Source organism: Choloepus didactylus, chromosome 4 (genome assembly GCF_015220235.1).
Source record: "Choloepus didactylus isolate mChoDid1 chromosome 4, mChoDid1.pri, whole genome shotgun sequence".
Taxonomy (NCBI): Eukaryota; Metazoa; Chordata; class Mammalia; order Pilosa; family Megalonychidae; genus Choloepus; species Choloepus didactylus.
In genome coordinates this window covers 118,795,993-118,821,058 of record NC_051310.1, presented here as the reverse complement: position 1 = coordinate 118,821,058, position 25,066 = coordinate 118,795,993, and the positions used below count along the sequence as shown (strand labels likewise).

General features: G+C 38.3%; 1 protein-coding gene and 1 long non-coding RNA gene across 6 annotated transcripts in view; one reads left to right on the top strand and one right to left on the bottom strand.

Annotated features, from left to right (window-relative positions):
• Positions 1 to 5,803, top strand: part of LOC119531940 — a 69,518-nt gene extending 63,715 nt beyond the window's left edge. For all 3 annotated transcript variants that reach the window (XR_005216455.1, XR_005216453.1, XR_005216454.1), the window contains 2 exons: positions 2,410 to 2,572; positions 5,108 to 5,803. This is a non-coding gene — a long non-coding RNA (uncharacterized LOC119531940). The remainder of the gene's footprint in view (positions 1 to 2,409; positions 2,573 to 5,107) is intronic.
• Positions 1 to 25,066, bottom strand: part of RORA (RAR related orphan receptor A) — a 715,442-nt gene that overhangs the window by 34,215 nt on the left and 656,161 nt on the right. The gene's annotated exons all lie outside the window — the stretch shown is intronic.

The window sequence follows — 25,066 nt, the reverse complement described above, 5'->3', positions numbered from 1 at the left end:
AGTGAACACAAAACTACTGGATTTAACCACATTATAACCTAAGAGTACCTGGTAACTTCCTTTCAAGGGGCTTAGTAAAAGTACAGTGGTGATTTTAGGGAGTGAAAGCTATTGTAGAAGGAGGGTCCTTTTCCTAGCAACCACTTTTCCAATCACTGATACACTAAGTTATGCTGTCCAGATTTAAATATTGTTCAAAATCTCACATCCAACATATTTTCCATAATTCTGAAGCTTTCTAATATCCCAACAATAGTTGCTTTGTACACTGCCTAATATGTATATTCTGAGTTATGCGTCTTACTCTATTTAAGACTACATGAAAAAATTGGCATTTGCAAGTCTGCCTTCCTTTGTGAGTGCCTAGGTTGATTTTTTTCAAGAAAAAATTATGAACATTATAATAATGCCTCACACTTTTGACTCTTACATTTTTAATATAATCAAGGCAAAGTTTTGTGCCACAGATAGTCTGCAAGTCTGGAGAGAGATAGTTATGCCCACCATTTTTTCAGAGATACATAAAAGTTAGGTATTGCTAGAAAATTCTGAAGGGTAATATCAATTGAGAGTTATTTTCTGGATTTTCTCACCTGAATCAACTAGTTTATAGTAAGAACCAGCTTCCTCTACGCCTAACCCTAAAGGACAGAATAAGTAGGCAAAACAAAATGCTTGGACCACCTATTAAACAGAATTTATATGTGAAATAAAGACTGATACCAAGCTGCTTCTGCTTATGTCTCACCTCAAGTGTAATCACCAAAATTAGAGATGGGCAAATTTTGATAGGCTCCATTGTTCAAGTTAGCATTAAAACTACCTGTGGCAATTAAGGCAATACTAATACAAAGCCTTGGTCTTCCAAGAGTCCTTAATTCCATCTCAACAACAGGAAGATCAAGCATATCTATTTAGTCTTTTGTAAGAGTATGATGGAAAGGCCATATTGGGAATGCTGAGTAAGGCTGCATTTGGAGCAAATCTAAACTGATTTATTGCTGTTCACTCTGACTGGACTCTTAGTGGATTACCCATGAGAATGGAAATGATGGTACTAAATTAAAGGCAGCAACCAAAATGCCTGTAATGGCTCTCCATCCCTGCAAGTTATAGGTATGGAGGTTTGGCATGGAGGGGTCTGCTTGCATTGGGGGGTGACCTTGGGCGCTCCATCCTGGCCCCAGCACTTCTGCCTATCAGATGGCTCCCGGCTGTGGGGTAGGTGTAGCACAGACCCCAGATTTGGTGCCACTATGGCAAAGGACTGCTGGTCTGAGTAAGGCTCCCAAACCCTTGGGCTTCAGTCATACACCAGCTTCCAGGGGCTTTCAGCTCTGGAGCGTACCTGAGCTGAGACAGATTTCACAAGACTTATGGAGACCAGCAAGCTTAGTATGAATGGAATTATTGTAGACTGACCTGCATTTCATAGACCTCTGCCCCCATTGTGTTTGTGCTTAGTTCCAGTGGGCAAGGTTGGCCAAAGAATCAGAATACTCCTTGGGTGGCTCTCTTATCTCAGAAGACAATTTCAGTTGCAAGTGTTCTTTAGGAAATGACTAAAATCCACCTGCTCCAAAAAGCAAAACCTTTGAATGCGATCTAATCACACATGTTGGTACTTGCAGAAGGCAAACATTTGCAGATTGGTACAAGGCATTTATTCAGCCCTCCATTTAATCCACCAGTACACAAAGTACCCCCTTCCCCTTTAATCAATTTAAAGAATTCAGATGAATCAATGAAAAAAAAAATGTAGTCAAAGCTTTGTAAATTTTTCAAAAGGAAGACAGTTTAGATCCATAAATTTGAATTTTCAGTCCAAAAAGGAGGAAAAGACAAGAATCCCTTTGCCCTTTGCTTTCTATTTCTTAGGCTTTTCCATTTTCTAACAGATAGTGTTGTGTCTACTCAAAATAATCTTCTTTTAACACAAATTATGATTCTTGGCCCATATATATACTGCACACATTAACTCAGCCAGCACTTCAAAGGATAAGTTCTGCCAGACACCACTACTGTCAACGTTCACAAGTATATTGATTAAATTAGTCCACATACATATTCATCACAACAAAGAGGTTTATTGTATAGTGGAATATCTGAAGCAAGATGTGCACATATAATCATGAATTGGCTTAACAATGAACAATCTTACTATGAAAAATTTGAATTTGCCCACATTTTCAGCTCTATTGCCTAAAGAATTTGCTCTCATGCACCCTAAGTGATTCAAGCAACCTCTTCATTCTTGCAAAGGCAAATCTCTGCAATTTCAAAGAGCTGACAAGTGGCAGCCGGGCCTCAGGAAATCTTGGAATGCAAATGTGCTAATTGACCAAGAGGTCTTTTGGCTGGGATGATATTTAGCACTGTACTTTTATAAACGTTTTCTTTCTATTTTAGACTAGAAAAGGAACAAGAACGTGGAAACTGGCAATCTTAACACTTCATTTATTGCTCATGAGATATCTTGGGAGGTATCTTGGTGCGGAGAACAATGCCGATTCTCCCAGAGAATTTAAAAGAAGAATTGTATGAGAAATGCATCCTTCACTTCATTCTGTGGGTGAGTAGTGATCTCCCAATAATAATCTAATGAGTTTATAACAGTAAGTAATAGCTAACATCTATTTGTGCTTAGAGTGTGTCAGCATTATCTCATTCACTCCTCCAGCAACTACGAGGTATTATTATTATTTGCATTTTATAGGTGAGAAAACTGAAGGTCAGAGAAGCTAAACAACCTGCTCAAAGTTGGAAAGACAGTAAGCAACAAGGCTGGAATGTGGACACATTTTGTCTTTCTATCTAACTCAAAAGGTTTAGCTTTCTTTTTTTTTCTCTTTTCCTCACCATACTGCACTGCCAAGCTAAAGTGCACTGCTCTTAATATGATGCGACCATTAACTGAGGATCAAAATACATTGCGTAAGTGACTTGCTCAAACTTACGCTCTTACTCAGGAACTGATAAGATACCTTTCTGGGAATGACCTGCTTAGTTTATAACTAGAAGTAATCCTCAAATTCCTTCAGTCCACTCTTCTGAATTTTATAAAATTTCAGGTAGAGTTTCTGACAAAGTAACCAATATAAAGATTTCATAATTCTTCAGGCTGTGCAAATTACACAACTTCTCTGAGCCTCAGTTTCATATTTGAAGATTAAATGATATGATGCATAAATGACACAGCGTATGTATGACCACTTGCTGTATATATGATTATTTGATATACTTATTAAAAATATATATATATATATATGTACAACATATAGTTCTTAGAAGTAGTTGGCACCCAATAAATAGTAGTTATTATTATTGTTGTTGTTGATAAGGAATCCTGCCTTATAGCCAAATGAAATTCTTTTCTCCAGACTTTAAGCTCTTCCATAAGTGAGGATAGAGGAAAGCTGCTTATCCTTCAAATAATGACTGGCAGTTCATACCAGCTACCTCAGCAATCCTTTACAACATTGGCACTTAACTGTTTGCTGCAACACAGTGGTATGCTGCAAACAGTTGTGGAATTTGTTACTAATATTAAAAAAAAATTTTTTTAGGTAAAAAAATCTTTAAAGTTTTTTATTGGTTCATATAAAAAGTAAACTAATATGGAAACAAGGTTACCCCAATAATGTCATTCATTGTAGCTCATTTGCATAACCATATATTTTCTTCAGTTGGACTGAACGATGTGGGGTTCCTGCTGGTTTGCCAGGAAATGGCCAAACCCTGGGTATTCCCATGAAAGTATGTCCCATATATGAAGGTCAACCAGTTTTGTGTGTCTTGCAAAAACATTCAAGAACTACTGCTTTTAAAAAAACAAACTATCTTTTACACCAATCTGTTGACAATTTTTTTTCCTGAAGGGCTGAGAATATGGAGGACTTTTCACTTGCTATGTTACACATTTCGTTAATATCTGAATTTTTTACAAGCAGAATGTATTACTTTTGTAAGCAGAAAAACCAATAAAGATTAAAAAGAAAAACCCTAAGGCGTTTGATTTTATTTTCAGCAAAATGGCCCGAGTCCTTTACAGATTAGTCACTTTATTTTATTCCCATTTAAAAACTGCTGGGGTATTAAAGGCTTCTGCAGCTGCCGGGATGGCAGCCTGGTCTGTGTTATCAGTGCCGCTGGTGGAGAGCTCAGGAGACTTCACCTTGTTCTGGGCAGGGGCTCTGGGAGCGCCTGTCTTCTAGACTGTGGGTCTGTCACCAACACATTCCAGGGTCTCCAAGGATGGTTGTGCAGGTTGTGCCCTGCATTCTGGAGCCCAGCAGAGGGGGAAAATTAAGGGCTGAAATTCACCAGGTCCTGAGCCCCACTCCTAAAACAGCCTGGAGCTCTTTTCTAATTTGTCGGCCCCTTGGGGCTCCTTTGGTGTAAACCATCCTTCCAGAGGGGGCATTGCTCTCTACATTGTGCAAAAGTGCAGTATGCGCTTCGGGGTTGACAGTTCAGAGCCACCCACCATAAGGGTTTGCAGAGAGCTTCCACTGCATCTCCACGGTGGAACAGACCCATGAGAGGAACAGGCTGTGGGCTGAACCTGTGGCAAAAATAGGTTCCAAAGGCCAGGCATGTTCAATGGTCGTCTAGGTTGAGGAGGGCAGTGTTCTAGTTTGCATTCTGTGCAAACTAATAATCACCATGTTTTGCCTTTTTGTCTACTAAATATATACTAAATATTACTAATATGTTTCCCTAATACAGTCCTTCCACTGTATTTGGATCCTTACAGAACAGTACTTAATCTTTGCTGGACATCACCAAAACAATTAGATCCCTAATTAGAAAACCCCTACTCCTTCAATAAGCAGTCACATCATCATTTCTGGCAACAATAATAATGCCTGAAATTTGCAGAGTTCTATACAGTTTTAAAAGTTTTCATCCTCATTGCTTGTCTTGAGTTTGGTACTCACAAGTACCTGAAGTAGGCAGATGGGTATTATCGTCCCCATTTTACAGATGTGGAAAACAAGCCTTAGGAGGGTTAAATGGCTTATTCTTTATGTCTAGATTTCCCAGGGTTTAGTTGTAAAAGCCATAAAAAGAGAATCTCTCTAGTCTGTGTCTCTTTCCTTTTCAGGATTATTTGAAGACTTTAGTGTTTATCTTATCATCTGATCTGGGGCTCTCAAGGGGAAATGACACCAGAGAGAAAGAGCTGCTAGTGGATTCAGCTAAGAAGTGGAAGATGGTACTCCTCTGATGCCCTACTCACAGGGTGGCTTTGAGCAAGTCACTTACGCCTCCACCTCCAAGTCCTCCATCAATAAAATGGGCATAATTCTTACCTCCCAGGCAGGTGGTGGTAAACCAATGCTTGCAAAGCCCTTTGAAGATGAAAAGACCTATAAAGATGGGAAGCTTTAGGAAGCTTGGCATATCATTCTTGGCAACGATCAGGACGCTGTGCCCTTACTACCCTCAACTGGCTTTGCCACAAAGAGAATAAAGAAAAATACGTAGTGCTGTAATTTGCATCTGCTAGTTAGACTTACTCAAAAATTTTAAAAAATCGTTGGTTTCCAAAATGCCTTCCTGAGTGTCTGTCTAGATGCTATTATTTTAGTCTCAACTTGTGAGAAAAAGAATGCTTGGATGGAAAAGTCATCTCTCTTATGACAGCTGTCACTTGCAACGAAACAAAACTAAACTTAAACCAGGGCTTGTACAGTTTTGCTGGGTATCAAGAAAACGGCGTGATTCCCATTCATTAAACACAAAGGGTTACCCTCCGACATTCTCAGCTGTGCTTTTTGTTGATATCTGATTCAAAAGATCCTGCCAAATTATTCCATTAAAAAAAAAACCCTTCTGTACTTTTTCCGCCTCCCATCAAAAAAAGTCCTGTACCTTATCAACTAGTAAAAGCCACTTAAAAGGTTTAACATGCTTGTGAATTCTACTGAAAACATAACAGTTTTTTAAAAGTCATTTTTAAAATAAAATGTGTTGCATATAACTGTCACACACACACAAACATCTCTCATGATCAAGAGATCAAGCATTTGCAAACAAAATCATTTAAAAATATGGCAAAATTGGAGTTTTGGTACTTTGACAACTTTATCAGTCTTTATATATTTAAGACTTAGGTACATAGGAGTTAAAACACTGGGCCAGGATGCCCAAAGCTGAGCTGTGTATGCAGGAAATCTCTGAAGAATAAGAAAGACAGGCACATCTTTCATGTGGCTTTCTGTGAATATGCAGGTAGTTCTGACAATGGGAACTGAATATTAATCCTTTGTAGTAATATGTTTCTATCCTTACTAGATTAAAGTTTCCAAAGAAACTGACTTACATTCCCTGATGCCTATGTATCTTTGCTAAAAGCCAAATCCAAATGAGCACTTTTGTCCCTAGACAGGAAAATACTGTCAAATCAGAGAGGATATAGATTTTTCATATAGAGAAACAGATTTCATATAGATAAATCTTTGATTTTTAGATCCATTTCTCCCTAGAATTTTCCTACCATGCAGTAACACACAAAATGCCTAACATTAAGGTAACTGAGTCTTGACCTCTTTTGGTAACTACCTGATAACCAACTAACCTTGAGTAAAATCCTTGAACAGCAGAAGCAGCTTCCCTAATACTTCATTCTACTCATCTAGTGAATCAAATACTGAATAAATGCTCACCCAATAAAAGATGATGACACTAAGCTCAGCAATCCAAATACTAGTCCCTTTTTGTTTTCCCTGCTGCAACCTCTCTGTTGCCTTTATAAAAAATGAAACCCACATTTGTCATTAAGTATTTGTGAGGTTATATGAAATCAGGGATGATAACAAAGGTAACTGGCCATTCAGCTAAATACTCTCAGCTGGGTCAAGGCCCCTTTAAGACTCTAGGATTAACTACATCTTTCAGTATATAGTTCTTGAAGATACAGGACCTTGGGTTCAGAATCAAAACAGGCCCATCTAACAAAAATCCTTCTCTTGAATCTTTCAGTGTGGGTCAAATGTCATTTTGTATCAACCAGAAAAATAATCTATTTTATTTTACTAAGTGGTTAGAATATGCTGAAGGAAAATTCCTAATAATTTCTTTTCCAACAATAGGTATCCCTTATATAATTCTTAATAATACTAGGAAAAAAAATGATGTCAGACTCACAGAACAGCATCTAATCTTTTCTAGCAATCAACCTCACTCCAGATACCAATATATTTTTCCCTCTTAATACTAGCAACTATATGCCACATTAGGTTGAATCTTCCATTGCTCAGCTGAGAACAATGGGGCCGACTCTTTGCTGTTATCACTCAAAATCTGTTTTTCATAACATGAGAAAAGAATATTTTTAAAACCAAACCAAATCTGGAGATCTTATCTACTTTCTGCGTAACCAGAAACATCAGAATTACTCTTACTGATTGCATTTTATGAAACAATCTTACTTTACATAATTACTCCCAAATTTTCATACTCTAATCACTCATTTCACAGCTTTCTTAACTTCACATCTGCCTATGTAGTATGAATTATACCCATTGTACAGTCCTGGTATTTCAAGTTAGAAGTCTTTATTTTTTAAAATGGGTACATGTAGTGTTACAAAAATGAACAAATCTGGAGATTTCAATTTCAAGTCCAAAACACAGAAAAATCTTATTGACCCAGAAATGGGATTTATAGCAAATAGGATATTTATTTAAATCTATTTGTTTTATAGTGTCATATGAGTCCGACCCACTGTATGTTTAGCAAGCAGCATCTTAGTTCACTGAATAAATTAATCAGAACATTCTGCTTATCTCAGAATATTCCTTGAAAGGCCAAAATCTTCTGCCTAAAAGTTAGCCATTGATTGCCAGTTCCAACTGCACAATTTCCATGACCCTCCTAACTCTGCCATCACAAAAATCAGCTAGAAGAAAGAAAATGTTCAAAAGTGGGTCAAAAAATAAGAAAACAGGTTAAATCATCAAAGCTTACCAGGCAAGGGAATCCACTGCTTCCTTCCATTAGCTTGCCTGGTCTTTCGAAGATCTGTCACTGCTCGTTAATTAGTAGATAATGAAATTTAAGAAATATCCCCCAACCAAGTCAACTTTGGACTCATAGCAAAAGACTAGAAATAACTTGTAACTTTAAACCTTGAAAATATATTTATATATCTCTATATTAAGACATAAAGGGCTAAAAAGACAACACATCCATTATTATGGGAGCACAGTGGTGACACTAAATCTTACTTGAGCCTCAGATCATTTTAGTGGGTGAGGATGGTGGAGGGGATGATTCCACAGCCCATATCCTTAGCTCCACCTCTGTGCTCTTCTCTGTTTAAAAAAAGACCTCCCTTGTTTTTCTTATTCCTTTGATATGTTTTATTTGGAAATGATTTTTAATTTTTTGATAAATAAAGTTAATAAAAAAAAAAACAAACAAAAAAAAACCCACCACCACCACCACCACCAAAAACCTCCCTAGAATTAGTAGGGAGAATGGAGTTTTGGATGAGAGACCAGGGAAAGGTCTGGGTTTTATTAAAAATCATAAGCAAATTATTTAGGTTTGCCAGAAGCAGAAGTGTAGATGTTGTCACATTAATCATTTTAAGGCTGTAAGACCTTGAAGGCTTAGTGATCAACTGCTAGAAGAAAATGTCTCCTAGTTCCTCCACCTCCTGTTTCCAGGACATAGCCAATACACCTCAATAGTAGGTATGGCAGTTCTAAGTTTTCAAATACATCAGCGATGTATTTCTGGATTGCAGCTCAATGACTTTTTTTTTTTTTAAATCTCTTTTATAATTCTTTCCTATGACAACCAGTTCATCCAGGCATAGGAATGACCAGACAAATGACCTGAGGTGGGTTTTTTTTCTTACCCCCTCTTGAGAGTCATGTTCTTTAAAGAAACATTGCCATTCTTAATAACAATATATTTGATCAGCAAGAGAAAGGATAACAATATCTGCTGATAGCTGAAGCACAGTTGTTTCTATGTTTATTCCCAAGGGGAGAAAGCTGGAGCTGGTAGTTATTTTTTGGTGGAAAAGGGAACTATACGAAAAGGCAGCAGAGCCTTGGGGATATTAAACGGTTCTAAGACACGAGGAAAGGGAATGCTCTGGACTAAGCTACGAGATTGCCAGACTTATTCTAAGAAGGTCTGACATATGAGCAACCATTCAAAAACTAGAACACCTAATAAAATGTCATTTTTTTTCTCCCCACAAAAATAAATGTATATCCTGGGTGTTTATCTTGAAGCTACTGATTTTTATGCAAGTCATGCACTAGAGGTGAGGCAAGAATACAATAGCTGTGTAAAAGATATCAAAATAAGGTACACAACCCTGTTCATCCTATGTCATTTTCAGTGTCTGCTCCTATGGTACAAGGGGCTTCTTTTACCTGCAGAGACAAATATTTCAGACGACATTCTATGATTGTCCTGCACATACTCCTATCAGCTACTCAGCACTTAGCAATCTGTGTCTTTGTCACTGAAGTTAGCATGAGTGAGTGAGTGTGACTTTATTCTTGGAATAAGTGAATGCTTCTAATTTGCAGTAAAAGTATACCATTCACACACTTTGGTACTTCAGCACAGCAAGGTTTTGAAATTCATTTCACAAGCGATGGCAGCACATTTCACATCTGATGGAAACACACTCTGATTGCTAACAGCTGCTACGGGCACATCTCTCTGTCACAGCCAGAGCTCAGAATAGCACGTCCTTTTTAATGCCGATGGCTGCTACAATCTTAAATCATAACACACACAGGTACATCCAGCTGCAAGACCCAGCACCACTTGCTGAGAACCTGCACAACCAGTACCAGGGACACGAAGAGGGTAGACAGAACCCACTAGCACATTTCATCTTGCTACATTTGCTTCAGTGCATATGAATTAAGGATATAAGGGAAAACTTTTTAAAAAGGAGAACGAGAGTGGTAAATTGAAGGTAAAGTGTAGAGTTTGCAAGAGCAAACTCTAGAGCCAGACTACCTGGGATTGAATCTCTATGCTGTCATTTACTAGCTTTATGAACTTGGGCAGCTTTTTTATTCCAACACCCTTGTCGGACAGCTTTCTTAATCTCTCTGTGCCTCAACTTCCTCATCTTTAAAATAATACCAAACTCATTTTTATGGGGTACACAAATACAGTGCCTCTAGAATCCAGGACTAGCACACAGTAAGTGCTCAATAAATGTGAGCTATTATCATTGCCTTCATCACCAAACCTATATTTTAAGGAAGGCAGGGATTGCAGCTGGAATTGAGGGAACTTGCAGAAGAATGAAGTGGGACAGGTTATGATATTTCTTTTGTGTAAATAAAGACATAGAGTTTAGCACTTTTATTGCTCAGGAAGAGGCCTAATGTGATAAGTAATATTAAGCAAGTAATAAATGTAATTGAAAAGAAACTGGTGAGTATTCTGTCAGCTACCAACCTGCTAGGTAAGCCCATAGGGAGGGTGGCATCATGGAGAGGTGGTAAAGTGGAGGAAGTGAGGGAGAGCTCCTTAAGAGCTGGGTGGTAAATCGGGGAAAAGTCTGACCTAAAGGGTCAGGAGAGACTTCCATAACTACCACATAACTGGAGTAAGACTTTCCAAACATCTATGACACTCTGTGCCCCTCTCTCTCCAGGGGTGAGCTTCCTCTCCTGTTCTCAGGTACAATGTTGGCTTAGGTAATCTTCAGATCTGGCCCAGCTCTTTTACAATGTGATGTGATGACTCCGAGTGAGCTGAACTGTCATTTCCCCAACAGTAGGGACATGTTTTCATGGTAAAAACCAGCAAGATGTCATCCCAGGCAAAGAAAGATGATGACGGAGAGTAGAAGAGAAGCTCTCCTAACAAGCAATCTCTCCATTCACTGTCGCATTTTCATTTAGGAAAGAGAATGCACTGAAATGTCTTTGAGGACCAGAGCAAAAGTTCTGGCAAATGCCCACTGAAGCTAGAATGCACTGATTGTATATACCTGATGCCTCCCCCCACCCCCCACACTTTTGCTTTATTTTTAAAAACAGTAATCACTGCTGTCAAACAAAGAAAATTCCTTTCAATAACACACCCTACCATTATACAAGAGACAGGGTGACACAATACTAATACGGTGCTGATAGAAAATAAAAGTTTTTTTCACTTCACGGTAAACAATTTCAATTAACTGTGCTGGAACTGAGTTAGGTTGTTTTTATTTTTCTCTCTCCCTTCAAAGGCTGCTAATTATGCACTTTTGCTTTAGATCAATAGATGGCAAAGCCCATGGCAGGTAGCATCAGGTAGCAAATGTTTTCCATTGTTATTCATTTTTCAAAAAAAACCTTCCATAAGGAAAGCATTATAGGACCTCAAGTTACGTGGTTCCCAGTTACAACTGAGACATTATATGTCAGGCCAAGTCAAAGACCATTAGGACACAGAGAAGTAACTTCTGAGGCAGGCCTTGGTGGCAACACAGAAGTGTACCAGCAGATGAGAGCCTCCCCTGTGAGATGTCGGGGAGCCCATTCCCAGAGGGGTGACTGGAGTCCTCCCAGGGTTCCAGGAAAACCAACCTAACTCCTCACCACGGCCTGCCCTGATTTTTCCTTCATGGTTATTCAAAGGGACCTGAAGAATCACTGAAAGCAGGGCTAAGAAATGGAGTTCAAAACCAGAATTAAGGCTTAGAAAAATCATTTGAATGACTGTGAGGGCTCCCAAATTGAAACTTTGAATGTGGCATGATTTTTGTGAGTGTATAACCTTTGGTATGTTTGTTTTTTTTTAAAAAAACAGTCACACACCTCACACACACCCACCAATAAGCAGAAGAATGGCTAGTGCCTATGAGGAATTATTATTCATTTAAAATAGCCTTTGAAATATGTCAAAAGGATAAGTTTGACAGGTCCTTACCCATCCCCACCCTTTAAAACAAATAATATTTCTACTGAAGCCAATTTCCTGTTCTTGAAATCAGCTTTTTGAGTTGTCAGTTGGACTAGATGAACTGATTACGTTACCATAGAACTTGTCAATAGCAAAGCCTGTAACTCTAACAAAGCAGTATCAAACATTTGAAAATGTTTCTTGAGAGTGATTTAGTGCATCTGTGAAAGACTGAAGGCTTTCCCCTCTGCCTGAGCTATTGGGGTAAATAGTGCTGAACAGATATATTTCATTGCCCAATTTAAGTACAGTTCATTTCAGAGTAAATCTGCAATTTTCCTTTCTTTTCTTATTCCTCACATTTGGACATTACTAATTAATTTCAAAGATTATTTTCTTTGGGCATCATTTTACAAATATTCTTTTGAACCTATAACAAATTCCAGGCACCATGCAAAAATATGTCATTCATAAGACAAAGGAGATCACTCAGGAATAGTGATATCAATGATTTTAAAAGGTCTGTGTAATTTTATTATATTGTTTCAGGGTAAGGGAGCTTTAAAGAAGAGTTTAAGAGGGAGAAAGCAAAACTTTGAAATGGGTGGGTGATCTGGTTGCCTTTCAGTCTAGCTTTAGTCAGGGAGTCAAGAGGCTGTGCAACTGTTGGACCCTCCTGATATTACAGTTTCTTAAACAGCAGTGACTTGGGGCCATATCCAACCCTGTTGACTCTGCCAGGCCCGTCAACCATAAATGAGAAATGGGGGAGGGAGGAGAAGGCAAGGAAGGATTATGTCAGAGAAAGTTGAAAGCCCTGAGGGTCAACTAACTAATTTCCTAAAATAATTATGTATTTTAATATTCTGGGGTTTAAATAGTCATTTATTGTAATTTGAATTAACTTTCGGTCTATCTTTTGAGAGTAATTGCTAAACTGGTGAAATTAGTCACAAAGACTGTAGTGACAAGTACAAATGGCCAGTTGGTCAAGGAGCTTGAGATCATGAGTGGTAAACCTAAGAATGCTTTCTCCAAGAAGGCTGCCATTCATTTTGCTTCAGTGGGACTACTTTTCCCCATCTGCAGCAGACTAAAACAAAAAGGTAGCAGGTCTACATATTCTTCACTGGCATCTATAAACAAAAAAACAAAACTGTAAGAAAGCCCATCGTTATTTCCCCAAACACACCAAATTAAGAAATGGAATAAAACAGCCAGAGTTTCGAAGAACTTCTCATGGGGAAAGTTTCAATGCCACCACTGAAATTTACGTCAAATTCCCCAGGGCACCCTTGTCTGGAACCCCACAGCTGAGTAACTGAGCTCTGCTTTGCCAGAGCCCAAAATAGGGAAGGAAGCCTGTGCTGACTGCAGTAAAGACACCGAGCTGCCAAGTGACAAATCCCCGCAGCATCTTAGTGATTTATGAACTGATACGTGAAGTCAGAATTCTCCTGAGACTATTCTCAGATTAGGTCAATGGAAGTCACCAATCTGCTGTCCTCTTGGCCTGGAGTTCCTTTTTCTTTCTCCTCTCATTCAGCGTCTCACACTCATTGCCAACCGTACAATTCTATTAGTCGGGAGAGTCGTAATTCTGACACAACAGAACACATGTGAGATGAAGGCTGGTGTAATCTGGATACCCGACATGTACTGTGAGTGTGGAGACCCTACTGGGCTGCTGCCAAAGGCAGCCTTTGAATCCCCTTTGTTGCTGTTGTCATCGTCTGTTATACTAATTTTCAGGAAGAAGAGAAGTAGTAGCAAATATTTTCTTCCAACAAAATCACTGGGATCAGACTCGTCACCAGAATGAGAATTTCTCTTCAAAACAGTGATGTTGTCATTGCCACAAAGTACTTTTGAACTACTCCTTTTGCAACTGCTCTTAGTGCCAATGAGATGAGAAAGATGAATCTGTCACTTTATAGTCACTTTTTTTTTTTTTTTTTTTTAAAGAAGGAAAATGGCCAGGCCTGGTTTCTTCACACACCTTATTCATCAAATTAACTACTGGTTGTTTTAAAAAATCAAACCACTTTTTCAGGAGACCAATGGCCACCATGGAGAATAATAAAAAGTTGCTAAAGGAGTTGATAACAATTCCAGAAGAGGAATTAGCTACTTGGTTTGGGCAATGAAAGCATTATTGGCACAGATAGTTAGCCAACCCAGTTGACATTCACATGGAAGCATGCCTTCTAGTAAGTACATTTGTTAAAATAAAATCAGCCTCATTGCGTAACAACATAAATGCTTGTGGGTGGGAGGGTGGGAGGGGGTCTGACTACCATATTCTATTTTCCCTTACAATTATGTTTAATGAGTGGACTTTGTGGAAATTCTGGTTTCATTACCCATCACCAAGGCATTAAAATGTGCTTTCTGATGTCATGCTCTGAAATAAACTAAGTTGTTTGTTACAACTACCTACACACAAATTAGAAAATTACATGACAGCGAGTTTAATTCAGCCTACAGCTGAGACACAGGTTATTACTCAAAGTAGTCGTCTGCATGGTATCTGGTTTCGCAGTAAAAGAAGACGACTTGAAAGGACACAGTGGTTTTGATGCTCTTCTGAAATAAAAACATTCAGTGACTGCACGGCATTGTGTTGCCATTAATGTCAGCCAGGCGAAAACACGGTCTCCAGGAACACTCCAGTCATTCCCCATGGAGACCAAGACTTTCCACTCCCTGGCATTTCGGGCATTGTGCTAGTACTCTGGGCAATGCATTCTGGTAATCACACACACACAACACTTTCAATTGAATTGTTGGCCTGAATTTGCTAAAGTCGGTCAATAATTTCCATGGGAGAATGTGTTCCTTTCAGAGAAACACTTTAAGTTAATGATGAAATCCTCAAACTTTGGGAGGCAAGAATTATAAATACTACATTTAAAGGTACATAGTGTGGGTTCAAAATAATGTGGATAAAAATAGAATGATATTAGAATAGCTTTACATTGCTTCTAGTGACCTTCATACGCACAGTTTAACAAGGTCTTTGCAAAAGTAGAAAAACCTCTGGTATTTTTGCTATGTTTGATTATACACAGTACCTTTTATGTTTTGTGTCTGTTGCCTGGCTATATTGTAAACAAGCATGAAGACACCATACTTCATGCCCAAAGTTATGAGAAATTAAGCAAATTATATTAGGTGGAATTAATAGTATAACATTAAAAAACAAAGTTGCCATCCATCCTCTCATTCTATGCTAATGAGTTGGGCACAAGGGAGAGGAAAATAAAACTATTTTCTTAGGTAAGGAGTTAAAAATTAGGAGTAGTATTCACAATTTTATGACCAGGGTACAATACATATATTGTTGTTGTTATTGTTCTTTTCCTTCTCCCATTCCTGGTCCATGAATTAATTTAAGAAGCAAACAGGGCATCAGGTAACAGGCTAAATGTAAAATAGTATTTGCTATATTTAGTTTCAAATACTGTAAGAGCCAGGTACCAACCTTCGGATGACAAAACATTTTACAGTTTCCCAATATATCACATATTTGTTGTACTTCCTACAGTGATAGTGTAACATTTTAAATATCACTTTTCATTGCAATGATTTTTCAACACCCAAGGTGAATTCTCACAAAAAGATTGCCTGAGGGTGATGGTGGGGGTATCTGGTTTTATTCTTCTGGCAGTCTTTCATTTTGCTCATTTTCTATGCTTTCAAATTATAGACTCAAACTGCAATGCCACTTTCTACCCTTTTTATCTCCTTACCAAGCTTCAAAAGATTAGAATTCATATTTTATTATTTGTATTTTGAAGCAGTCACAAATGGGACCAAAGTATTTCATAAGTCCTGCTTTGTATAAAGTGCCCGATTTTCTTCTGACTATATGTTTAGTCTCAAGAACAACACAGTTCATTTTGTAAAACAAAATATAAGTGAAAACTAAATGGCTAAAAGATGTAATTGTTCATATCTGAGGTGCTTTTGACCTAATAAAAAGTATAGCCAAGGGACATCCCAGACTTGACATCCAGATGGGAAATTTACTGTTTTAAGCTGTTCATATCCAACCAAGACATGTTCATCTCAAAAAACAATATTAAAGCCACAGAATTTATAATCAACATATCAGTGATTTCCCTCTAATGCTCACTAAAAAGACAGTTTAATTTTTAATTTTGCTACAGCATCATATCCAGAAAATATCAAAGGGAGTGTATCAGTTCTCAATCCTCCTCGCTTGCACAGTAAATGCATTAAAGTTTTTGTCAGCATACACAGGGATAGGCTTTCATTGGGAAATGATTTTTTTTTTTTTTTTTGGTTTTCCCAAGTACATTCAGAAGAAGATGTAAATGGAGGTATATACCATAATGTAGATGGCGGTTCTTGAAGGATATGATGAAGGAAAACTCAAATTATGCTACCTTAATTTTGAAATAATAAAAGCTCAACAAATGAATGGCTGAATTGACAGCTCAAAATTACACCGAATACAGGCATGCAAAAATAAGTTTTTAATTACATGAAATCATTACCGCACTTAGGAAAAAACAAAAGATGCATTTTGCAAAACCCATGCTGATTTTGCTCCTCCTTCTGCTAATCTGCTTTGTGTGGAAAAGTCACACTGTGTGGATCACTTGTTCTTCATAACACTAAACTAACATCTTTAGGAAAGATCAGACAGCTATAAATTAAGTAGTATTTTTTTTACCTGTCAGATTTCTGCAAAATTTCATAGGATTCCATAAGTGAAATCAATTAAGTAATAACTATAGCTATCCAGGGAATATACAACACATTAGTATGTCCATCTAGAATATATCCATGCACATTTATTTTCAGCATTTGGAAATTACTGGTGAGCCTGATTCAGTGCTGTTGCCTGTTTTGATGATCTCATGTGTTTTTAAGTAAAAGGAAATGTATATGGAATAATAGGTTTACCACTCTGACTTCAATATGGGGTAAAATCACTGATAAAGAAGTAGAAGGCAGTCACTTACACAAGTGATTTTGAAGCTTTGGCTCATTTTGGTCCCTGCTCAGCTCCCCACATCCTGGTCAGCACATTTGGCTGACTTGGTTATAAAATCTACTATTTCTAAGGTTTTAAAAAAATTAGACAAAGTTTGGATGTACAAAGAGCCGTCTTTGTCCTCAACTCATTAATAACCTCAGTTAAGAGTTCATTTCGCACACTAATCGTCCTTGGGAAGAGAAGCTAAAGGATCTTGAATAATTTCTTCTCCTTCCCTACAGTGATATCTCCCTGGCTTCCTTCCTTGCCTGAAATGCCTTCTCTGGGCAGTGGAGGCACCTCCTCCAGTGAATCATAGTTTTTGTTTGGTTTAGCTTGGTGTAAAGAGCTAAGCCAAACCTTCAAATCACAGAATTTCAGACCTGTGAAAACCTTTGTGATTGTCCAGTCAAACCCCTTACTTTTTAGCCACGACACTGAGGCTAAGAGAGGTAGAGTAATGGCCCCAAATGACCGAGCTGGGATAAGACAGACGCTAAACTATAACCCAATCTGCTCATCCTTCTGCCATCTTTTCAACCAGGTTTATCCCAACCTCCCCATTTCACAGATAGAAAACAGAACCACTGTGAACAGAAGTAATTCACCTGGGAGAGGAGTGAGCAGAGGTTAGTTTATCAAGGTAACTAGCTGAGGTCTTGGCAGCTGCTGGGGGCCTGACCTTGATGACAGGAAACACGGATTGTTAATGGTTCACTGTGGAGGTGTTAGGGAGAGGCAGGGGTTTGCACCAAAGGCAGAACACTGGGGAGCTGGGGTGCTGAGAGAGACAGAGCTACCAGATAGACGATGTCCCAGGCAGGCTGGGAAGAAGATGGTAGTGCCAAAGAGGAAGACTACATTGAAATAAAACCATTACATTTTTCCCGAGGCTCAGTCCTTGCCACAGCTGAACATATCTAGGTATACAGAAACCTGCCTTTTAAAGTCTCCCTTCATATTTGGCCTATGATCCACAGGTACTCAGCAACCAGAGGCACTCCTAGCCCTCCCCCTCAAGTCACATGCTATTGTAATAACTGGATTCATTCTTCTTTGCATTTATCACTACCTGGAATGCAACTGACAGCCTCCTGCACTCCACAAAGGTATATAGAGCAGGGCCTGCCTCTCTTCCTCATCCTGGATCCCCAGTGCCTTGCTCAGTGCCTGGCACACAGCAGGGGCTCAAAAGGAATGAATAAATTAGGAGAGGAACCCTACCATCTGCTTCTACCATGTAATCTCTATCACCCTAGAGTGCAATGAAAGGGTTATTAAAGATATCCAAGGACAGCCCTAGGCATTTATTTCCTTGTAGCATGGAAACTCTATTGTACAAACCCAAATAAATTAAAATGTTTCTAATTTATCATAAAAGGAAACAAAAAAAATCAACTGGGAAAGCATTCTTCTCTGAACTACATTTACTAGAGCCTATAATCTAAAATTGCCCAAAGAATTCACAGAACTAAAAACATAAAAATAAAAATAATAAAAGGTACGGGGAGGAACTCTCACCATGAGAAAGGCACAAACAAGTCTTCTGATATCCAGGGCTGTGCCCCAAGTGGTCTATACACAGACACCCCTGTGGGTGCTGTCTACTGATTTATCCCTTACAAAATGTCAGGGAGAGTGGCTCTCGGCTAGACAGACCTGGGTTCAAAAGCTAAGTCTGTCACTCACTGGTTCTGTGATTGTGGGCAAGTTATTTATCCAACCCCCAGTTTCCCACTCTGTACCACTGCAATAATGGTTACTGCTTCACAGAGTTGTTATCAGGATCAAATGCAAGAAAATATACATACATACATACATACATATATACATATATATAAATCAACCAGCTCATTGCCCAGCACACAATGGTAGCTGCTATTACTATTATTAGATGAGTTATTGGTATTTTTATTTGATCTTAGATAATACTCAATAATCAAAGTTAATCTCCATCTGTTTCTCTGAACCAGGAATTACTGCTTTATCCTGGGATTATCACAAGGTCAAATGGCAAGTGGGTTTCAGCTCATTTGCCAAGTCAGATGGATTTGTAGCAGATGCTCAGGAAGCTGGTTGAGATGCATTGTGCTGTAACTGATTGTGACGTCTGCCAAGGGTATGGAGCCAAGACCCCAGATTTTAATACTGGAATCGGTAAGCCTCTCCTAGGATCACAGAAACCAACAGCTATTTTAATATTATATAAGAAAGCATAGGGAAATGGAAAGAATGGGTTAGTAAGAATCGAGTGGCCTGTGTTCTAATTCTAGCTAAGTGATTTTGATCTAGTCACTTTTGCTTCTCCCTAAAAGCACTTCCTGTTCAAATACTGTGATTTGTCTACTGATTTATCCCTTACAAAATGTAAGTAAATATATATAGGATAGGGCTTGGCATACAGAGGGTCCTTGATGGGTATTTGTTGGGATCATTTGAAAGAAAAATAAAAGCACAAGGCTAAAATATAGAACTGGAACAGTTAAGTATTTTCTGTCCTCATTCAATGTTAGCCTCTTCCTATTAAAGAGAAATATATTTGAAAGGATAAAAAAATAGTTACAATATTTTTGGCACTAAGAAAAAGAATCAGTTAATGCTTAGCGATTCTCCCAGAAAAACAAGGCTGTGTGAATCTGGTGGCCCTTTAATATCCAAGGCACTCTTTAAAAATAGCTGAAATTAATTACAGGGCTAATGACCCATTGAAAAGCATATTTAAATACCAAAGCCAGAACTGAACAATCATGGAAAATATGGCTCAAAAGAGTTTTAGAGAGCAGAAACCAGGAACAGCAGTTGAAACAAAAAACACATTATCCTAGAACACTCGCTACTTTGGTGAGAAACATCCAGGATGTGAAAACTCTCTGGGGAGTTCTCATATCAGCTAAGAGAAGCAACTAGCATCAACAGAAAGGCAAGAAGATGACACACACAGTCACCTGCTTGGAAAAGATGGGCTTCTATTCAGCATTTACAAAGAGAGGATGCCCACTCAGAAAGGCTGCCCCACCCCATCGCTATTTCCCCCTCCTTTCCCCCACTCTCACTCGCTGCTCTTCTACGTACCTACCCGTTTTTAACATGCCATAGGATAAAATTAAAGTTTCCACAGAGGGGAAAAATATATATTTTAATAAGTCTCTGTGGCTATTTCAGAGTGGCATTATCTCCAAGAGTTTCCTGTGTCTCCGTCCTCTGAGCCCTGCATCCACACCATCATAAGCCAAAGAGGAGGTGATAATCTTCAGCATGCCCTACTTGCCAAGCTAAAGTAATATCGCTGCAGTTCTTAGCTTCTCTCTCTACCAAAATGGCCTTTGTGCACGTCAGTATGCTGGGAGCACACCAGGTGGCCAGAGCTGGAACGGTTTCATTACTTCATTCATGCCCATTTATTAAATGTATTACTCTCACCCTCATTCACTGCAGTCCAGACGTGCCTGGTAGTTGCCTTGCTAAGTTAAAAGTAAAATGGAATCTAAAGGTTCCTTCCAAAGCCCTTGAGATCTCGAGGTGAGGGTTTGGGGGGTGGGAATGAGGCACTTTTGAAGTATATTGGTTTCAAGGAGCAAATATAAATTTTGGTATAAATTGCTACACACAATAATGCTTTTAAACCAGCAATTATTTCTACTGTACTGCTCAAGGAACCCTACAATTATTCTGAAAAGCTCTTGCCAAAGTCTACCCTGTTTCATAACTGCCAACATAGCCTTGTTCCAAAGAATTAGTGGCTATGTTAAAATTCTGTTTGGTATTAAGTTACTATTTGAAACAAGAAGTGATTCCACAATTTTGCAACAGTCAAGCAAAACAAGATCAATAAAGTAGAATGAAATTGTCTTATATTTACAGGTGGGAAGAAAAGGAAGGAGTTTGGGAAGACACTCATATTGAATTTTTTTTTAACTCTTTTTCCAAGAAATGTTCTCATCTGTTGAGTAAAATGACTTTAAGGGAAATTAAAAAAGTTTTCATTTACACTTTCCAAAAATGTTAACTGAAACAGAAGAGTGATAACCCATTTCTCTCTCTTCCCCACTCCCTTCTGACCAGAAATTATTTTTCTCACTTCTGGCCTTTACTCCTGACATTTGCAAGTGAATCTGGTTAGTGATTGTGGAACTGTGACTTACACATCTCAAAACACCTATCGTGTAGACCACTTGACTTTGTTGACCTATTTTCTGCCATTTCATTACACAAATCTCCCCCACTTGAAACAGTTGGTAGTCCCTCTACTTTCCAATAAAGCACAGACAACAAAGAGATTTTGTGTTAGCTGTAATGAAAGCATTCGGAGTATCTGGCATTTCAGGTGAGTGTAGAGGGGAAAAATCATGGCTGCTTCTCGTTTCTGTTTCATGCTCTCCTCCACAGACCCAACAAATTCTGTAAGAGGGGTTCCGTGTTCCCCCCATCCACCAAAGTGAACATACATATTCTACATCTATCCTCTAAACTGAAGATGCTGTAGGCAGTCTCATAAATAGAAACAGGAAGGAGAAAAATCAGACCTAAGTGTCAACTTCTGGATTCAAGTCACTTATTCTCACTATCCCCCCACTCTCGTTTGTGCCCTGCCCTTTCTCTTTTTTGAATCCAACACATAAAAGAAGAACAAAGGCAGTTATCTGAAAATAGGTTTTGAATTACTTATCTAAAAATGTTTTTTCCCCTACGAGTGTCCATGCTGTTTTCTCAGTTCTCGGGGTCACTCTGCAGGTGAAGCTATGTCACTGCCTGTACCCTGCATTTTTGAGGTGTGGTGGTCACACATATCTGTGGGCCATAAGCCAACACCAGCACCTCTTCTGGTGTGAGAAGTCTGAGCCCAGTCCCATGATTCTATTGACCACGAATGATGTCCTCTATGCCTGGAAGTTCAGTTTCCCCCTTTCTCTCCATCAGTGCAGGTTCCCCTGGAGGCTCCACCTTTGGTTCAAACTTCACTTCCTCCTAAAAGTCTCCCAAAACAAAGAGACCTTGCAAATTACAATAGATGCTTCCTCTCTCCACTCATGTATCCAGTTTGTACTTCCTTATCTTCCTTGTGTAGATATGCTGTCTTCCCATTTTCCTTCCAGGAACATTTGCTTGTGGGCCCCAACTCAATGATAAATGTCAAGTACATTTACACAGTGCATCTCCAAATATTTGACCAAGCAATAAGTGCACAATGAATACATTTTAAGTGGCCGATTTCCACTGTATGACTTAATCTCGCTGTCACCAGATATGTCTTTTTTCCCTCGTTCTAAAAAAACTCCTTCTCCTCCTTCTTGATAGCAGGAATCATTTTCTGCCACGTAATGTATTCTTTCTGCCTACTATTCTCCAGTTCTGTGAAGGCTGACCTTCAAGTTGCCATGGAAGACTGTGCATTATCACTTTATAGTCATACCTAAAATCCCTCACATTGTTAAGTAAGATCTAAAATGCACACAACTGTTATGGTTATCTGGGAACCAAAGAGCGGGGTTTTTTGGTACTAGAAGAGGATGTGTAAAATGACAATGTGGTTTGGGCTTCATTTGGAAGCAGAAAAATCAGAGCAGTGGTGGTTACGTGACAGGAAGGGCCAGGGGAGTGAACACTATGTTTTGGCCAAGTCACTTTGTACCATTATGTAATGAGATGCAAGGTCAGCCTTGCTTGAGTTCAAATAACCAAGGAGTCAACTGCTACAAACTCTGGGATGGAAGCATAAACATAGGAAATTCTGTGCTCGGTCCTCCAGTTTGTCAGGCCAAGTATAAAAAAGAACACATTCCCTTGGGGGAACAAGAGAAATATCCTGCAAACTAGACACAAATAGCAGTTATTTTCTAGATAGTTCTCTCAAAGAATTCAACGAAATAAATATTCCTAACTTTAGAAACCCTTGTGAATATTATGAATTTCAGGGCTTCACCAGGGTAAACAATAATACATCTCAGCTTAATAGATGTTTAGTAAATAAAGCTGAGTTTTGGGGTAGCTGAGTTTTCAAATAGCTGGATTTTTTTTTATCCAATTAAGCATAAAGAAGAAAGAGTATAGTTATAAATATTTTTGATGGAATATTTCTATAATTATGACCTATTTCCCTTTTTAGTGTATTTTGAACATGATTTACTTTTTCAATGAAGTCATTATATAAAAACTTGTTTTAACATATATTAAAACCTTACCAAAAAAGTATAAATTTTTTATATTTGCTATAATGTTCTTGAGGCCTTCTGAGATTTATATGGCATTTTGTCACAAAACTAAATAGCTCCAGTCTGTTATGCTTTTCATAATTTTTTTCCATCATCAGTTTTTCCCCCTTCCATCAGTAGTCATATGCAAGATCTTATGACACTTTCCCTCTATTAGTTAACGGTATTTCCTCCGAGAAGTTACCATGTGCTTGAAACCCAACTACATAACCAAGCTTGTCCAGGACCTGTGTATAAACCAATTACAAATAGGATGAATTGGGTCTAAAGGGATTTCCTATGAGTCAAGTGCATGAGCTCTAGTGCCTGAACTTGGGGACTCTTGTTTTGGCAGCCCAAAGGCCTTATTTGCTTACTTCCTAGGTTCTCAGATGGTTCCTGATGTACGAGGTTGAGAGAGGACAGATGGATCACAGTTGACGTACTGCTGCAGCAGGGAGGCAACAAAAGAAACCGATACACCATGTTCTTCAAATTACCAAGACAAAGCGTGGGCACAGAGTACAACAATCCCCGTTCTGTTAGGTGCATCATGGCTTCGTAAGAATTGACAGCACATCCAGTTTGAGAAAGTTTTTTGGTCTCTTCTCAATGCCTTCAAGTAGATATATTTTAAAGAATGGCAAACAGACCTAATATTTACTCAAGCAAGGCAAACTTCATGCTCCAAAAAAAAAAAAAAAATATTCTAAAACCAAATACACAAACCTGTTCAAATTTCTTTATGACAGATAGTCAAGGGTTACTACAGTGGCTTTTTTCTTAAGGAAGCAATTTAACTAATAACAAGAAGTCTGTGAATTATTTGATTTAGTTCACTTTTGAACCATATCCACCAATCACGTGCAGTCCATATCTGGCAAAGCAAAAAGTTTATCGGAGCAACTCTATAGTGTTATCCGTGAGACTGTATTGAATTTAGATTCTTCCAGAGAATTTGACTCACTTCTCAAGGAGATTTAGGTTGAAAACAATCATTCAGTCAACAAAATGCAGCCCAGTTGTATATTAAAATGTATGTCCATTTTAAAAGCACCTAGTAACAAGAGTCTTTTACACATTTTTTTCTTTGGCTTCTTTGTTTTTCTTTTTGTTTTCAAGAGTGCTTTCTGAAACAAATTCATGTGACATAGCCAGGGTCAGCTTGCCCCAGTAACACTCTTAATATTTCATCAACACAGGAACTAAGTGCCATTCCATTTTTGTTGGCTTTAATAACTATATTCAAATGGCTATCCTCCTTCTAATGTGGTTGCTTGGACAATTTGTCAATCTTTCCTTATGAGCAGCTGCTAACGTTTAACTGTAATTTTTTGGCAAAAAACACATTTTTCCTTATAGTAAAAGTTACAGAGGCTTATTGAAGAGAATTTAGGAAATAAGAAAAGTATAAAGCTTTAAAACTGTATATATCTGTACACATGCACAGCATGTATGTACACAAACATCACACACGTTGGCTGTGATGTTTTAATACATGTGTTTCTCTATGCGGAGAGTTTTAACTTGTATTTTTAAATATTAGAAAATGCACATTTATTATAAATAATTGAGGTATAATTGTAATTGCAAGGACAAGAAAGTAACAAAAAAATTTTGAACTCTTTGTTTTTTGAAAGTAATGCAAAATTTCACCCAGTGTAGATCCAGGAGTGAGGATGATGCTTTAACCACAAGATGGCTCCCAAGGTTTTTGAACTCCCATGATGTAACAGACTCTGACTTGCAAAATATCGATACATTTTTTAAAGGGCTAAGAAATACAGAATGAAAGTAAATGTTAATCCAAAACTATATCCACATAATTTGAAATTCTGCTAAAGCGAACACAGTCAGCCTACCAAAGCTAAACCAAAATGAGGTGACCATTTGAATATCTTGAGAAAGATCCCCGTTAGTGAAACAAATCACAAATACTTGCTTAGCACCTACTATGTGCAAGACCTGACTATGCAAAAACCAG